Source organism: Netta rufina (assembly GCF_964035555.1).
Source record: "Netta rufina genome assembly, chromosome: 1".
NCBI classification, from domain to species: Eukaryota; Metazoa; Chordata; class Aves; order Anseriformes; family Anatidae; genus Netta; species Netta rufina.
The window spans coordinates 192,172,019-192,188,563 of NC_140123.1; the positions used below are offsets into that span (position 1 = coordinate 192,172,019).

At 37.7% G+C, this 16,545-nt stretch overlaps 1 protein-coding gene across 1 annotated transcript in view; it reads left to right on the plus strand.

The window, feature by feature from the left end:
• COG5 (component of oligomeric golgi complex 5) overlaps positions 1 to 16,545 on the plus strand; it is a 181,821-nt gene that overhangs the window by 140,446 nt on the left and 24,830 nt on the right. The window lies entirely within an intron of this gene.

The window sequence follows — 16,545 nt, forward strand, 5'->3', positions numbered from 1 at the left end:
AATGGGTAGTACAATGAATATCATAATTTTTAACATCAACAGTTTTCTAGTGGCGTCTGTTGCTAAAATGTAATGCTTTTATTATGGAAAGATAAAAATTGCTTTGTTGCAATATGGAGACCCTCAAGAAATTGCTAACCACTTGTATTTGTGAACAAGATTTTCTCTTAAACAATGTTAATTCTGAAAACAAAATCAGACTCTGGTGACGTTCCTTTACTATATGGCTCATTCAAAGACAGAGGTAATCACTAACATTTTTTTTTCAACAGTTGTCTACAAAACATTGCAGTTGTTAGGTTAGTATGGATTCTGTTTAACTTTTAGACACCTGCTGTCACTGAATAGCTTTAAAAATGTGAAATTCAATAGCAAATTCTTTGTTTAACACATCTGTTGGATGAATTGTGTTGGAAGAGATCAAATTATGGTGTCATAATTTTGGAGTGAAGTTTGCTCAGGTTGGCAGGAGTCATCATGAAAAAAAAAAAGGGGGGGGGAAAGAAACTTGCATCTGTATTTATCTTGGAGTGTAGAGTCAAATAGTGGCATATGTATCAGCTGTAACTGTAAAAGCACCAGGGTCTATTGTGCTCAGCACCTCTGTAAGAGTTTGAATCTGGCCACTGGCTTGTTCAAGAGCATATATAGTTTTGTGATCAGCCAGCTGGCAAGTTCTCAAGAAGCCCTGAGAAAAAAAGATAAGTAGAAATAATCTGATGAATATATGATTTGTGGCCTTGTGTTAGTTGACTAACTAAAATAATGTAAAACTAAAAGAGTTAAGAGGGAATCTAAACCCTTAAACTATACAAACTAGTGAAAATGAAACTTTGAAAAATCAAGAGACAGGATTAGTCAAACTGGCAGAGTGAACATCAGTGTACTTCAAGAATATGCCTACAAATTGTAAAACAATACAGATTTTTTATTGTACAGCAATTTTTAAATTTAATTTTTTTTTTCTTTTCGTACTGATAAACATGTTGAAAAATTAAAACTGGAAAGATTCAACACAATTGTCAAGGCATAGGTGTATAGTGTCATCTTTAAAGTGCTAAAATATCTTGCTTAGCCTCCAGCTGCCTTTCTGGAAGAGCACAGCTGTGTCACATGTCCTGTGTCATGCTTGCCAGCCCTGTGCATAGTTTAGAATTTCTTAATGTTTTTTTGGTTGATGTTGGGTTTTTATTTTTTCAGTTCCTTGTAGATGAAATAACGATTTCACACACACACAAAAAAAAAAAAAAAAAAAAAGAAAAAAAAAAGAAAAAAGAATTATATTTTACTAAGATTTAGACAGGAAAAATAACAAGAAAAATATTTTTCAAGATCCAAGATGTTAACTTTGAGTAAAAGCAGCATATAGCAGTCTGTACATACAGAATTAAAGCAAAAACAAGTAAGAAAAAATGGCCTTTTCCAATGAATCCCAAATATTTGTTCCTATTGCTTGTGACTTTGTATGCTGCTGGCTTTTGGTTTTCCTATTTACCAATGCCAGGAACTAGCAGTTGCTGTGCCTCAAACCTATTGTTGTATTAACCAGTTCAAATGATTACAAAGAAGATATAAATAACCACTTATGAGCAGTAGGTAGATTTATTCTGCTGCTGGGTGAATCTTTAGCTTCGCTAGTCCCTTGTTGATGCTTGATGTGGTTGGTATATGCCATGAGGTGTTCAGAATTATTGTCCTAGTTTCACTCAGTGTAACTGCAGATGTTCTTAACTATGCAGAGTTTGAAGGAATAATTATACACTGCATTAATTAAAAATATATTTCTGTTAAATTAAGACAATAACCTTTTAACCTCACCACCCATCCTGTTTTTCATTAGGTGATGCTGAGGAAGAGTACTTGGTATTGCTATTTTGTCTCTTCTTACTCATGTTTTCCTAAATCACACAGCCCAGGCATCCTTACAATGATTACAGACATCGTGAGATTTTTATTTAGTCGCCAATTCTATGCCCTTGTCATTCCAGATCAGAAAAGAAATTAAAAGTCTGGTCTGTTATTCTGGATAAGAGTAAATTTTTTATTTTTTTCCCTACATTTGTGCGTCGTAATACACTCCTTACTTTTTAATGTAACTTCTGCTTACGGAGCTAGATTTTGTTCATTGGCCACTTTTTCATAAAAAGTGAGGGGTCCCAAATTAAAACAACAACAACAACAAAACCACTATTTTTTTCTATTTGATTTGAGTTTTCAAGGGGATTCATCTATTTCCATTTACAAGTACCTTAGGTTACCTGTCTACCCATCTTGATTGACACATGTAACACATGGTCATATTTAACTGGCCACATAAGGGAAATTAACTGTTTCATCAAGTGCTGACAGTAAGTACAAGGGAGGGGAGAGATTCATGAGAAACTTATAATTGCTTTTCCTGAAAACAAAGCAAAACTTGAATGTTTTTTGTTTGTTTTGTTTGAGAATCCATGCAACTTAACAAAAGATGAGATCTCACAAGTTTGCCTCTTAGGTTTTGACCCAGTTACATAATTGATAGTTGAGAAGAGACAGAAAAGAGAGCTTCTGTCTCACCAACATCTTCATTAATTGCCTTTTTTACATGGCAGCAGTAATTGCAAAGCAGCATCCTCGAGGGCAGTGGCCTCCAACTGTTTTTGGTCAGGCACCTCTACCAGTAAAAATACTGTGCACTTCTATTATATGTATATTTCTACAAGTTAAATACAATGTACTATTGAAATTCTTACATTTTGTTCCTGCACTCCAGTGGCTCATTTTTATAACACTTGTGGTGCACGCACTCCACTTGAAGACCGCTTACTCTAGGGTGATACTCTGCAGAAATACTCTGTATTCAAGAAGTGAAAAGATTTTGGCTGTCTGTTTTCAGAAAAGATACCTCATTGATTTCAGAAATCTTTTCAATGGTTTTAAAATATGAAAATGATAGTCACCAGTTTATTGGAAGTGAGACATAATTGTATTTTCCCAGTTCATTCCCTGTAATTTTATCATTTACTGAGTGGAATTTTGAATGTATTTGATATGTTGTAGTTTTGCTCATAATTAAAAACCTCTTTGTTGCAATTTTGCAGTCACTGTGTTTTGGCTTGACTGTTGGTAGGGATATTTCTCTGACACTTAGAACTGGATGTTTTGCAGAGAGAAGTCATGAAAACATTGAGAGCTAAAAGCTCTGAAAGTTTACAAAATTGGTGCTTTTGCCAACAAGCAGAAAAATAAATTGTGAGACCCATTGTCCTTACAGAGATGGAAGAGCCCTCTTGGCCATCTAGTCTGTTCCCTTCCCAGCTTAGGACTAGTCCAAACAGTATTTATTGTCATCTTTTTTTTTTTGTTGTTGTTGCATTCTTTCTGCCTTTTGAGTGATGATTTCAGTTATCTCATATATTGGGAGTGGAAATGTAAGTACTGTATGTTCTTTTGTGCTATTTCTGTTCAGCTTTGCGTGTGGGTGGACTGAAATACACTAACACACCCACCAAGTGCACACAGATGAAACGTGTTGTGCTGTGAACATGACAATGCAGTTGTTTAGAGGAGATGTGATTCTCCTCCTTTTTGAACCTGCAGACCTCTTGCTAGTTTCTTTCCTAGAGTTGCAGTCGTCCTGTCAGACTGTCTTTATTAATCACAACCAGAGACCCACAGCACTCCCTCTGGTCTTGCTGTCCATGTTGTGGAGGGCGTCTTGCTGCCTCCCACTGGAAGGCCTGACCAACAGAGCCTAACGGCCTGCTATCTTTTGAGCAATAAACAAGCCAAGAGTAATTGGCAGAGGGAGGATTGTAAAAATCAGGTTGCCCACTTGCTTTTTGGAGCAGGTGGGGGTGGCTATGCTAGCAACTTCTGGAGGATCCAACTGTCTTAAAAATCACTTTTACATTTGGATATATAACGGTGTTGCTTCATGTCTGCTAACAGTACAGGCAAAGCAAGAACCTACACGATCTTATTACGCCAGGCAGATTTATCCTAGGGTTAGGATAGATAAGGCTAAAATCAGTGGGAGCTGTGATTTCCTGTAATTGGAGAAGGTTCCTAAAAATGGAATATTTGTATTTTATGGAGTAATATTTTTCAGTAAAGTTTGTCTAAAAAAAGGGATCTTTCCAAGAGACGAGAGGCTGCAGACAGATGACATAATGGAGATCTTTCCCACTGTCAGACTTGTAAGCAATCATAAAGAGGAAGCACTCAAAAGATGGAGAAAGAGAGTGGGTGTAATGAGGGAGGAAGGAAATAGAGAATTTGAATCATTTTTTTTATTCTCTTAACTAAATGTGGTTGGACTTGTGTCATATATCTTACAAAAGTTGATGAATGAGTCTGTGGGCAGTGCTCTGGGAGAGCTGCTAATCTATCCTTTGCCCACAGCTATTGGTAGAGGCTTGGCTTCTCATCAGGATCTTACCCTGGGCAATGGGTGTGGGATTTTCCGATTATCAGATTTGCCTGGTGTAAAAAAGCTACCTGAATAATTTTCAGCTATATGGGAGAGAAAGCACAGTCCTTCCTATCATTTTGAGGACTTTTTCCCCTGGCCTTCTTAAGAAAATATAAGATGACACTTGGTGCAGTTTATATATTTAAGGATAAAATGCTAAAGATCCAGGAACAGAAGTGGATCTTGAGATTAAAGATTAAAGAGAAGACATGAGTGCTTCAGAAAGTAGAGTCCCCACACCAAAGTTCAAAAAACATTGTCCCATATTTCAAAGGTAACTGCTTAATGTGTTAAGGACCTCTGGTGCTGAACATGCCAAAAGAAAAATGAGAGAGAACTTGGCATTCTGATCTCAAAAACAATGGACTACTGCACACTTGGCACACAAAGAAAATTGTAGGGATTTTTCTTTGGAGAAGTAGATATCTAAATTCTGGCTTGTTTTGAGGGAAAAGTCATCATCAGCTGATATATGTGATAGAGTAGAGAGTGGGCAGGGTGTTTCTCACTATCTGGGATCTCAGTAGTATATGGAGATTCATTTACATTTACATAAGTAAATATCTGAGTTCTGTAATGTTATATATGGTTTTAGAATGGGCACCAATGGCAGAGTACTGGGGCAATAATACAAGTAGTAATACGGAAGTAGTCAGCCATGTACAATAAGATTCTTGTGAAGTAACAGGGAAACCTTGAATTAGCTGTATATAATTTTCCAATGCAGTGGTGAAACTGGATTTCAGGTGTTGTAAAACAGCTCTGAATATTTACTTGGACTAATATTTAAATGTAAAGGAACTCTGACATAAAAATTACATGATTAAAACTAATACACATTATTTCTAAACTTTGTTCTGAGGGTTTACACTGCAATTAACTGTTACTAAATAGTGTAACTGGAACTGTGTTAGTATAAAGTATATTATCCATCATAATGATGAGTTAACGTGTTTTTGATCACAGGTGTTTTTAGTGCCTTATTGCTTCAGGAAGTAAATACCAAAAAAAAGCATGAAAAATAGAAAAACGTAACAATTCGTTGTCGTTTCAACCCCTCCTTCAGAGTCAAGTGCTGCTATATCCCAGTCACTCCCTGCTCGTCTCCGAGGCATCTGAATTTGTTTTTGAAATGTATTTGAGTATGGATGTGTAAAGAAACACATATAACTGTCCTCAGAACAGTAAATGTGAGTAAGTAAATGAGCTTGGTCTCATCTGTTTGAAGGCAAATTTGTATCATTGAGGCTTGTTCTGATTAGTGTTGGCCTCACTTCAAGGATCAGCAAAACATGTCTGTTTTTGCTGCAGAAAGGCTGTGTATTAAATCGCTCCACGCTGCCTCTCTGATGTTTATGTTAATGTCTGCCTCTGTCACTTGAGAATCCAAGGTCAGCAAAGGCTTCTGACCGACACTCCGAACTTAATTTGCTCTCCTAGCCTTGCTCTTTCTCAGTCCACGACATGGGACGGCCGGTGACATCTATACTGGTGGAGGAAATGTGCCCGGGAACATTCCTGGGCACTGAGGCCAGCTGGCCTCGAGCAGCCTGCCGCGGTGCTGGTGAGGGCTCTGCTTTTCCACAACACGGTGGCTGCCTGCCAGGGCCCTTCTGGGGATAATCTCTGCAGTGTTGCTTCTCTGCAGCCGTGGCTGGAGATCATTTGGGAGAGCAGTCGTTGGCCCAGGCCAAAATCTTGCTAAGGAGTGTCCCAGCAGTTTAGCAGTGGGGAGGATCATGTGCCAGAGTCCAGGAGCCTTTCCTGGTACTGTTTAATTTATTGCGGTGGATGAAGCCAAGATGTGAATGAGACCGAAAGAGAGCGACATGCAAAATCTGTTCAAGAGGAAGCTTAAAATGCTGACAGATTGAAGTAATTTTTCCTTGCATCTGGAATTCATGCTTTCTTACTTCTGATGTAAATAAACCTCTGAGGCAAAAGTTGGGAGATGCTGATTTATTCTATAGTAACATTTCTGCTCTTAAGATTTTCTTAGAGTGCCAGAACTTCAAAAGATATTCTTTCCTAAACATGTTTTTCTGTCAGTAATGCTTGTCAGCCATCCTTGACTTATTTCAAATAGCGTTTGCTTTTTCCACTGGATTTTTAGCCCTTGAAAAGAGCACAGTTGTCTGTGGTGGTGTGGCTGGCTGGCAACTCCACATATTGCTGGCTGGGTGCTAGCAAACTCCTCAATGTTAGGACTTTCCGGTGTTCAGGGGTTCAACACTTTCTTCTGGTAGCCGAATCTTTCTTTGAGGCAGCTCAGACGACACCTTTTTGTATGGCAGTGCAACCAACCCCTTCTGTAATTTAATAGTCTATTTTTAGTGAGTGTAATGGATGGATATATAGGCTGAGGAGCATCTATCTGTCTGTCATGTTCAGATATTTTTAGAGCACTGATCTTTGTAATGCTGATCAGAACCAAATGCATTATGTAAGATCAGCATCAATATATATATCATGGAAAGTCAGCTCTGCTGCAGTTGTTCTTATTTTCAGTATTACCCACAAAACTTGTGTGGCTCAGTGCATTATCCCATCATTGTGTTCTACCTCTACACTGAGGGATCGTTTTAAAGATGAATTTCTCTTCTCTCAGGCCCTTTCTATCACAGGTCTCCTTCCTGAGGCTTCAGATAAGATTGACAGTCGGTGATACTCTTTACAAAGATTTTAATAAATGCTCACTCTCCTTTAAGACCGAAACTGAGCCAAACAATTTATCCCTCATCATCCTTCAATCTAGTTTATATTTGAACTTGTAATTTGCAGATGCAAGATTCCAAATTCTTCTTCACTAGTACCTTCAGCTACTATAGTGTTCTTTAATGCTGCTTCAGCAGCTTAATCTCTTGCCGTTACCTGTAATGATCTTTTCAATTTTCCACTTTCAGTGGATATTCAGCCCTAGTATCTCTGGTCCACTAGCTAGCCATTTAGAGTGGGTTGGAATAGATTATTTTGGAGTTTTTTACAGAGGCAGATTGTGAGAAAACAGACTGTGTTCTTCTTACGCCGCTCTAGAAAATTTATTTTTGTCTTTCAGATTTACTGCAAAAAAAGCTGATCCTTTCTTTGGAGTGTGTTTAAAAAATAGTTTGTAATTACTGAGGTTTAAAATAGATGACATCTTTCTGCACATCACTCCCATCGTCATAATTTTTTGTGATTTTGTGGCAGATTAATCTTGATTTTTTTCTTGATTTCTTTCTTTGTGGGTTTATGGTGCATCTGATATATGATAGTCAATAGAAAATAGGCTGCAGTTTGTCTTTGTTGGTGTAGTTTTGAGAGCTGAATTCTGTCATGCTACGGCTTCACATATCTTCTGGAATCTCTTCCTGAGATTACAATTAAGCGTGCTCTGCTCTGTTTAATTTTTTTACCATTAAAGAAAAATCTCTAATTAATTAATGCTTCTCCTTGGTTTGTAAACCTTGCTGCAAAAAAGTGGATGAAGAAAGAAAGTGCTAGAAGGCCAGGCAGGTGGAATGGAGAAACAGCAATTAATTCAGCTTTAACGTTGAGCTGAGAAAGAGACAGCATCTTTACAAGGAATTTTCATAATGTCATTTGTCGAAGAAAAAGTGTCTGTCGTGTTTGATCAGGGGAATGAGGATTTAAATAAGCTGTTTTCAGCGGGTTATTTAGATTGTAAGCAATATGAATGGCTTATTTTGTCCAGAATCTAAAAGGCTAAATGTGTTATAAGGATCTGGAGACTATATTGGAACATCTTGGCGCAATCATTGAAATTGTTGAGAAATGTAGGAATGCAAGAAGATGTGATTTAGAAGTTAAAATACTGCAAAGATAAACTAGCTGGATAAGAAGGATTGGTTCTTAGTCCTCTCTCGGTATTCATGGTGGTAGGATTTTTTTTCTGAACCTTTCTATCTGTACTTAGTGTTTGACTACGAAAAGGAAGAAAGGGGCTAGACTAAAAAAAATCTCCATTGTCTGCCTGGTAGAAAGTAAAAATATCTGTAACACGTCGCAAGAAAGATGTTGATGTAGGAGGGCTATAATTCTGGCTCCTTCTTGGGGAAATGGAAAAAATTAAGGCCTCATTTATGGAGGAACGTGTCTGTAGGCCTGGCTTTACTGACACATATTCCTGAGGGAAAATGTACCTTATACTAACCCTACCCCCTCCCCCCCCCCCCCCAAATTGTTTTGCTCATTTAATTTATACAAGTCCACTGAATTAAATATGCTATACTATCAAGGAAACTTAGAGTTGATGTGAGCTGCATCTCTGTTAGGTTGTTTACTGACATAACTGTGTGGTTTGGGGTATATTTTTTTCCCCCACTCATCCTCTTATCTGATATAGCTAAATTTAACTAGCTGAATAATTCAATGAAGTGGGAAAGAGAAGGGAGGAGAGGGAGAGAAAATACATTTCCTGGGATCAGATTCTTATAGTAAAAGGAAGATACTATTCATACACTACAGTTTTGGCACCACCTTTAAACTCTATCAGATTTATGAGACCTGTGATGATCTTGAATTGAAAAGTAAGATGAGTTCTCGTTCTAATGGCATAAGGTAAATTTCTGATTGTCATTTTTATTATGTGGTCTTACAAGAATTAGTCCCTGTCTTGTACTAGGTGGTGTTATATTGAATTGTGAGCTTTCATTTGAGAATGAATCACTATTCAGAACATATTCCAACAATGAGATCTGTCTGACAGTTCCAGGGAAATGTATCCTGTCCTCCTGTCTAAATGTCGAATATTGTGAACTTTGGAAGGAGGCATGAAATGTAATGAGCTCACAAGTAGTCAAGAACAGTAGTGAAATGACACTTTGGGAAGGGTTTTCGGTAAATAACAGGTCAGTTGTAATGGTGTAAGTGATGTGAAAGATTAAATTTTCCCCACTTCTTTCTGAAACATGTGTACTAATTGTATTACACTAGTACCTTGAAGACATGGTGTTACTGCCATTGAAAAACATGGATCTGTGCTATGTAAGTGAGAGAACACAAAAATACGAATTCAGTATTTGGCACATCTAAGGAATTCATTAATAGGTATTTAAATAGAATATGTGGGAGGCTATTATATACTAAAATAATTTAAAAAAAGATTACTATTTCATGGTACAGGAATAAAACCTAAAGATGGCAGTGGGTCTAATTTGAAAATAATTAGAGGTCAGATAAGGACCTCTTTTTTTTTTTTTTTTTTTTTTTTAATGGAAAGATCACAAGAGTTTTGTAAGAACAGTCATTAGGAAGCTACTTATAATGTCCAGAAAATACCCCCAAAAAAATCTTTCTCACTATTAAGTCACTTAGAAAACAACACCAAGGATTTAAACTTCTAAAAATTGAAATAAAAATCTAGAGGAGAACATTAAAAAATAACTTCATGAAACATTTTCTTCATTCTCATGTTGTCTTTTGCTGGTTAGATCGTGACTCACATAACAAATGTGTGATTTTTTTTTAAGAGATACTGGCTAACCTCCAGAAAAAAACAAAAACAAAACACAACAACATCCAAGTATAAAAGGCTAGCTTTGAGAATACTATTCACTTCATTTTATCTTGCTGGGAAGGTGGTTAGAAGACTTCTTTAAATCTAGCATGTAATTTTGCTAACAGGTAGAAGAAGAGCAAGACTGCACAGTCCCTACAATATTTTGTTAGTGTGCTCTGAATTATCTCGTACCAAATTCAATTTTATGATTCAGAACTAGATTTAGGTAAATGTATATTGGTATTGTATAGCCTTTGGAATTTCATAATTTTGGAGCAACTTTAGTTGGAGTTTGACAATATAAATAAAGCTCCTTTGTAAACTTCCACAGTATAGAAGTATTACAATCTCAGTTAATGCATGGACTGGATAAAAAAAAAATTTAGATGTAGTAATTAAATAAGTTGATTTTTTTTTTTTTAGTAATTAAATAAGTTGATTTTTTTTTTTTTTTTTAATATGTAGGTGAACTGTATCATGTTGGACCTGCTCTTTTTGTGTCTCTTGCAGATGGGTGTCTGCTTTTTGCCTCTGGAGGTGCATTTGGTTGGGACCAACAGTTATTGGGATGATGTATAAAATGTGATTAATAACTCAGTCATTATTCTGGCAAGCATAAAAAATTCAGTAAACTGTTACACTCAGAGGTATCAGGATCAACACACATTGTCCCTGAAATCCTTCGAAGACTTGGATTAGTCAGTTTGATAAACTAGAATCTGAAAAAATACAGAGGGCATAATTTTCAGGAGCTGACAAATGATTGCAAGTGCTTTAGGTTTCAGATTCTCTGAGATTCCTTGAACAAACTGGTTTTAGGTGAATGAGTGCCAGCTGCTTTTGGAAAGTGGAGTTGTTTAAAGCATCTCATTCTTTAAAGACCATGAACCATTACTCACTTTTGATTATTTTGCCCAGTGCTTTTTGTCTCTCATGATTCAAAGACATAGAGATAAATCCTGTCTTTTCTGTTACAGAAAGGCCATTTGCCATTTTCCTTCCATTTCTTCCACTTTTGAGAATATTAAAGTAGAAAAAAAAAGAACCCTCAGGGAACAGTTTGATGATCACCGTTGTTCTAGCATGAATAGTGTGAGCATGATGTTGGGTCTTTTTTCTTTGGTCAAGGACTTAGCCGTCCCTCCCATGTTAGTTTCAAATTTTTCTTCCCAAAAGAATTACTGTGCTTTTATAAGATTTTGAATTCTTTCACGAGAAGAAGTCCTTTTCTATATTCCTTGCATATAAAATTTCCATATTTCTGAAGAAGGCAAAAAAATAAAAAAGGAAAAGAAATGCTGGAAGCTATAAGAATGTCCTGAGGGTGCAATAGAAATGTTTTTATGTACATTTTAAATTATTGCCTGAACTCACAGCTTATTCCTTCCTTAATGTCCAGAAATATATCTTCTTCTTTGAAAAACTAGAAGTAATTTCAAGAACAAAATATTATTTATGATTTATTCTTAATTTTTTATTCTTAATTTTTTTTACCTCGAGTACTGTGTTCAGTTTTGGGCCCCTCGCTACAAGAAGGACATCGAGGTGCTTGAGCGGGTGCAGAGAAGGGCAACGAAGCTGGTGAGGGGCCTGGAGAACAAGTCCTACGAGGAGCGGCTGAGGGAGCTGGGCTTGTTCAGCCTGGAGAAGAGGAGGCTCAGGGGTGACCTTATCGCTCTTTTTAGGTACCTCAAGGGAGGCTGTAGCGAGGTGGGGGTTGGCCTGTTCTCCCACGTGCCTGGTGACAGGACGAGGGGGAATGGGCTTAAGTTGAGCCAGGGGAGTTTTAGGTTAGATGTTAGGAAGAACTTCTTCACTGAAAGGGTTGTGAGGCACTGGAACAGGCTGCCCAGGGAAGTGGTGGAGTCACCATCCCTGGAAGTCTTCAAAAGACGTTTAGATGTAGAGCTTAGGGAAATGGTTTAGTGGGGACTGTTAGCGTTAGGTCAGAGGTTGGACTCGATGACCTTGAGGTCTCTTCCAACCTAGAAAATTCTGTGATTCTGTGATTTTAATTTATTATTTTTAAAGCAGGACATTTATTTTAATTTATCCTCATCCATGAAGGACCTCATTGACCCCTGACACATTAATTTAAATCTTACACTTCAGACCTCTATATTATGCCTCTTCTTTTTTTTTGCAAATTGTCCTGCAAGTAACTAATATACTAGCTTGCATAGCTAGTGGAGTTCAGATTGTTGCGTGTTTTGCTGTTAGGTGGCGTTGTATTTTTACAAAAAACAGCAAACTAACTCTGGTAAACTTCAGTGTTCCTTAGGTGGAAAGAGATTGTAAAAGGCTCCTTCTGCCATATGGAAAATATTAAACTAAATAGTAAACCATCCCAGTTATTTGTAGCTTATGGGAGAAATCCCAGAGCCAAGCCCTATTGACTCAGAAACTCTGCAAATGGATTCTGTGTTTTATAATAAGTTGTTATGCTCAGGCAGGAGGCCAAGCACCAGATGGATTGATTGTTTTCTGCCAGAGGTATGGCCACATCAGCTGCCTCTATTAGGAATGTATTTATTCTTGAAAATGTCAGCTTGACAATTGGAGTTCAATTTGTGCTATCAAAACACATTAGTCTCGTGATCCTAGAGTTAGATCAAATGCTTTGTTGAGAGGCACTGCTTTAGTCTTATTTTGATTTAAGATCTTCTCGGTGCTCCTAAATTACGATGTTGTTTCCTGCTCTTTAAAGAGTGGGTTTGTGAGGCTGTTTTAGAACAGAGAAATGAAATAAATGGAGTTCTCTAAAACTGTCATGAAAGATGTACATAAGATCTTAGTTTCTAAGTGTGAAACTGAGCTTCTTCACAAAATGTGTAATCTGTGAAAGGAATGGTAGCAAAACAGCTAGCAAATCAGTGTCGCTTCTGAGCTGCCACCTGTTGCAAGAGGGGAAGTTAATCACTCTGAATCAAAGTTAAACAGATTATGGGAAAAGAAGTAGCTATAATCTGAACATTCTTAAAAAAAAAAAAAAAAAAAAAAAAGACAAGCAGCATTTTTTATAGCCCAGGAGAGAATGAATTAGTTATTTTTTGTCTTAATCTAAATTATGCGTTAATTGCTTCCTGGTGAAAACAGCAATTTAACCCAAAGAAAAATTACCACAACATCTCTCAACATCTCTCAATACATGCTGCCAAATTAAATATATCATTTATGCATGGAAAAGTGTAAAGTCTAGACAATTTGATCTGGTTATTTCCAAAGCATATTTCCAAGGTGGGTCTACAGAAATGGTGCAAATACCATACTGACCAGACACGAGGCACCTGCGGTCTGGAGGCAGGGTGACCACGTTAGTATGGGAAGGATACAAACTAAAAGAAACTATTTTACACAACTTCTGAATTTGGTCAGAGCACAGAGGTCATGGCTTACAGTTCTCAGTCAAGTGAGGCCGAAGAAAGTCAGAGGGCCTTCAGTTGGCTTGTTCCTCTTGGTGACACATTATTTGTGTATCAGGTTCTATGAGTGTCCTTTTTGGGTCAATAAACTACTTAATAAATTCCATCTAATTGATTTCTTACATTGCTCCATTTCAATAATACGTTCAAATCAAAGCATTATTTGTATTAGAAACAATTTTTTTATTCCTCCTGTAATACTTGGTTTTTCTTCAACACTTTCTTAAGAGTGAAATGGGTTGGACAATGTTTTAAATTTGGATGGTTACATCAGTCTGAATCCCAGCAGTTTCATGACATTTATTTCAGGGCATTTGTCTTCATAGGAACTTGTATCAGTATTTTACCAGGTGTGAAGGCCCCTGACAACAAAAATTCCAACTGATGACAGCAGTAGGCACCCACTGAGCTGGCAGTTAGGGAAAGAAGGGCTTTGGGGCAGGGAAATCTACACAGGCTTCCTGGTCACCTGTCAGGTCACTGGGTTTAGGTAACTGCTCCTCATCTAGAATGGGTCATTTTCGATGTCGCAGTTTGTCTCCAGGGAAAGATGTTTTCCTCAAACAAGTTGCTGTGATTTCACCACCAAAAAATAATAATAAAAAATAATCAGATACAATATTAGCATATATACACATATGGTCAAACATTATTTTCAATGCAGAGCTCTGTACAACCTGCATGATACTGCTGTCTTAAGGGTCTGGTGATGAACTGGATTTATAAAACACAGATACCTATGACAGGAAGCAAACTTAGTTCAAATAACTTCTAGTTCTGTATTTCAGTTTCCCACATTTCACTTCCAAGTCCCCTAACATGGGGTTGAACATCTCAGTCTGCTAGCAAGAAGAAAGGAGGGAAGATTTACTTGTTATAACTTAGTTGCCTTTAATGCAGACATTTATGGACATCGAAAACAAGTCTAAGTTCCATTAGTACTCAATGGAGAGGAGAAGCCTGGTGTATTTTGTTTGAACTTCTACATTAGGATGAAATGAATCATGGCCTATAAAGGCCTATTTTATACCACTGGTTTCAAAGGGGTCTATGGATCACTATTTTGGGTGTAGATATATAAAATTACCTGAGAAGACTCTTAGTTCATACCTGAAGATAGATGAAAACTTTTAATTGTGTTATTAGCTTAGGATATAAAAGCATAAGTTGTCCTTCAGTCTTTTTTTTTTCTGCAAGTATTTTCAGAGTGAAGCTTTTGATTTGTGCATTTTAAAGGATTTTTAGGTAACATATCCTTAAGGCCTGTCACTATGTATTTTTCCAGATGCTAATTCATGAGAGCTTTAAATAATAAAGTGTTGTGGGTCTGTGTTGTTCTGCTGTAGCTTCTAGGACACAAGGTGGTGCTGACTACAGAAACCCCCTCCCTTGTTCAGCCTGGTGATAAGTTTGTGGCTTTCACTGTTGAGGCTGAGTCCTTACACCGCTCAAATGGTTAACACCTTTCTCTTGCAAAACGTCTTGATGAGTTTCTTTAAACTCATTTCTCTAAACTATAGCCAAATCTGCCTCATGAATAAACATCCAAATTTTTAGTCTTCAGATCTTGTGGAATTGGATGTAAAAAGTCTTCTAGCCTCCTTCTTTCAGCTGCTAGGTTGAGCAAATTTCAACCTCCTACCTCGGAGAGTGTCAGAAAGGCAATTCCTCCAGTGTTTTCATTCTCATTTTAGTCTAGCAGCTGCCCTTGGAGTTTTCTTGAAATGCCCAGTGGAACAGCAGCTCATTTTCACATTCCTGAGGGTACCGCAAGACACAGCCCTGGTGATGCATTATGCAAAGCCCTGGCTGGTGTTTGCTGGTGGGAGACTTCTCTCCCTCGCCAGCATCTCATGTCAGCAAAGGGAGCCAGTACTGATGTGTCACCTGTTTTACAATTGCCGCTTGCTGGGGTAGGGGGTGCCTGTGCTTTAAATAGTTGTAAATGGGAAACAGCTTTTGAGGTGAAAGTGAGAATATTCTACTCAACTGAAGTGAGCATAAGAAAGCAATTGCTATGTTTAAAGACGGATACAGACAAGTGGGACACTTACAGTCCTTGCTGTTACAGCTCATTTAGGCCTGGCTTCAGCATGGTTTCTTTTCCTGTGTTTTCTCAACTAGCAGGCTCAGCCCCGGCTGACTCCCAGGCTAATTGATGGTTCCCTGGAGATGGGATCTGGTACTTGGGCTAAGCTTTGTCTTTTAGCAGTTCCCTTCCCAAAACAGATGCTGAACTGAGATGAAGTCACCCCTTCTGTTCTCCCAATTTCTGTTTAGCATAAATTCACCCCTTTGGCCTTCTGCAATTCTGGATAATGAAACTGATTACAGAGGCATCAGATTTTGTCTCTACTCCCCTCTTCTAAAGGGACTGTGTCTTACAGCTGAGTGGATGTGGCTTTTTCATACTTATTTGACTTAACCTATTTACACGGTGCAATCCCCAGCAGACAGATAACAGAGGAGAAGTTACATTACCAGTGTGCTTAAGTATATAAACTTATGTGCAGCACAGAACTTCGAAAGTACTTGCTATATAAAGAAAATGATGACTATGATTCATTGATAAAACCAGGTATGATGGAAAATAAATTGTGGGATGATTTGTGTCTAAAGTAAATGGGCCATAAGCGTACTTCGTTGGAACTGGGGGAAGACAGTGACATTTTCCTACCTGGATGCAGATTGTTCAATGGAGATTCAAGGTGTCAAGAATTCAGCCTGAATCACTGGGATATCGGAATAATGATAAACTACCTGAAATCCAAATATATGCCCGTGGTGAAGTATATGTACGCGAACTGTTGGGTAGACCTCAGTGCAAACAAAAACTTCTTTCCTCAGGGCAAGATCACATAAATAATCTGGGTTACAGCAAGAGAAAGGAATGACCACCTGAGACTTCGGCTGTCCATGGCAGGGAGCCATCTTCGTGGCACACCTTCATGAGAAGCCATCTCGGGGAGCCTGGAGCTGCCCAGTTCCTACTGCTGGTTACAGGAGTTGGGTGTTCCAAGCCTTGTTGTGACCAGTGACCTTATATTAAAATGCACGAGGGAGCAACACATCTAGCTGTCAAAGTTCAAACCAATTAATTCGAAGATAATTTAATATTGTAAATCATTTCAGAAAGTTTTTTTTTTTTTTAAGGCATTTTTAGATTTTGC